Consider the following 2,500-nt stretch of genomic DNA (forward strand, 5'->3'; position numbering starts at 1 on the left):
TTTCTTTTGTTATTCACAGATATAATTCACAAGTGGCAGGCAATGAATCATTTTTGTAGGTCTTATGCAGTCCTACATATATCATTTCACTCCTATAGAAAATGGACACAGACATCACCTAAGCCTGTCCTGATTAATAAAAATAAGGGTTCGCCCTAGAAAAGTCAACATGTTATTATCTCGTTCTATTTTGCTTCTTATATATGGAAAGTCAGGTATTTGGCACACAAATGTCAAGGATATGCTTTTACAGAAATAAACTGAGACAGTGTTAAGTGTCCATACATAGAACCAGGGCAATTTGGAATCATTCTGAGAAAAGGGAAAATAAGACTGGAGAAATACATAGCAGTTGTGGGCAGAAAGAGAAAGAGAATATCTAAAGCAATGAAACATTTATACACACTCACACCTGACACGTAGCTCCTGCCATGGCTGGAGATACATGAAGATGCCTTTGGCCATGAACGACCTTGGATACTGGTCAGAGTCACTATCTAGAAAGAGAATTAACAGCAGCCAGTGTCACCCTGAACACTGTGAACTACAGCAACAGAGGTGGCAATATTCCCATCAATCCAAGATATTGAGTTTTCATGACTGCATGGCAACATATCATGGATACATCTCGGTAAAGGAAGGAATGTTCATATCAAAAGATTAAAATAGACACAAGTTATTATGACATGATGTATATAACACCAAACCAGTTCTTAGAAACAGTACCATATAGCATAAAGTATGTTTAATTGCTATGGATGTAATTAATGGACTTCCTCAGGGGCGTGGTTTGAAGTTCTGCCTGACAGCCTAACATGCAACAACTTCCTGTTCCACTAAATATTATTATATATAAAACAAATTAAGAAGTCCATATCATGATGAGAACATAGCATGGAAGCATTACCAGTCATTAGTGTTCCACACTACCCACATATAGTAGTTTTGTTCTTTAACTTGCCATTTGGATTATAGGCCCGCCCCTGAGTAAGAGCCTAGCTGCTGCATCTGCATTCCCTAAGATGCAAAAGTGGTCTTCTGTGTTAATTTTCTAGTCTGAAGTATCTCTGAGTTAGCTTTAGTTAGCATAATGTTCACTGGGGTTGGATAGAAAATTGTGTCAATCATAAACATCATAGTTACTTTTATGCACCTGCCATTATTATGAACAAATTGGAAATACAATCCATACTGCAGGAAATTGCAGCCGGCCACATATTTCCCCTTCAATGGCCATTACTTGGTAAATGTAATATTAGATGGCGGCCAATCATATAAACAGGTGATCATGTGGTACGTGGCAGGCCCGAGTCCATTTTTTCACCTAAATAGGCATATCGACAGGGGTTGGCTTCGCTCTAATGGCGTAGATTAGAGAAACCTCTTCTCTCCGCCGTTAAGCCCTTGAATGCCGCGATCAAAGCTGACCGTGACATTCAAAGGGAAAATGAGAAGGGGGACCCTTCAACGGACATGCCATATCTGGACAGACAGCTAACGGTCCATTGAAGGACTCCAGGTCTGTCTGATCATATTTCCTGTTTTTAGGGCATACTGATGTGCCCTAACAACTGCCTGTGTACTATCAGTACACAGGCTAATGTACTGGCATATATTAAAGGTAAAAAATAAAAATAAAAAAAGCCCCCCTACGAGTTTAAAAAGAAAGTAAAATTAAATAAAAACGTAACGTTAAATAAAAAAAACGAAAAAAAATAAATCACAAAAATTCAATTTTCCATCAAATTAATAAGTCCCAAAACATTAAGTAATATACGTACACATATTTGGTATCGCCACGACCGTAACAACCTTTACAACAAATGTATAACATTGTATGGTGTAAAAAAAATAAATGAAAACTGCAGCAGAACTGCTTTTTTTCTGCATTTTTGCCAAAATAAAAATGTATATAAATTCAACAATAATGTAAATGCATCAAAAAAATAGCAGCTACATAAAGTACAACTCATCCCGCAAAAAAACAAAGCCTCTTACAGTTACGTTGAACAAAAAATAAAGTTATGAGTGCCGGGATGCAAGGAGGGAAATATAAAAAAATTGTTCTGTCCTGAAGGCCAAATTGGCCATGTCCTTAATCACGAAAACGAGCAACTTTTAAAATACATTACAATACTTATCTTGTACTGATCCTGAATTACAGCCGATGTAGTAGTCCACAGCTTTAATCACAATTCTGCAGGCTTCAGAGCTGAAATCTTCCGACATTTCTTGCTGCCTCAATGTCTGCATAGAACTTTCTCAGCTAACCTGCAATTAGGTGTGTAGTCCTTATACCAGGCTCTCTATAGTTATCAGATTTGGGAAAAGTTAATAGGGGGGTGCGACTGTCGACAAGTTTGACAAATGTTTTCATTGACAAATCGCAGAATTGTGAATGTAACACTAGACGGACTGTAACTCAGGACCAGTACAAAACAACTAATCACTATATTTTCAAAATTATATTTTAATGTGGATCGTGATATATATTTGCTTT

General features: G+C 37.1%; 1 protein-coding gene across 1 annotated transcript in view; it reads left to right on the forward strand.

Annotated features, from left to right (window-relative positions):
- The window catches only part of LOC142661261 (cadherin-8), a 279,721-nt gene that overhangs the window by 107,208 nt on the left and 170,013 nt on the right, over positions 1-2,500 (forward strand). The gene's annotated exons all lie outside the window — the stretch shown is intronic.

The sequence above is a fragment of the Rhinoderma darwinii genome, chromosome 9 (assembly GCF_050947455.1).
Source record: "Rhinoderma darwinii isolate aRhiDar2 chromosome 9, aRhiDar2.hap1, whole genome shotgun sequence".
Classification (NCBI taxonomy): Eukaryota; Metazoa; Chordata; class Amphibia; order Anura; family Rhinodermatidae; genus Rhinoderma; species Rhinoderma darwinii.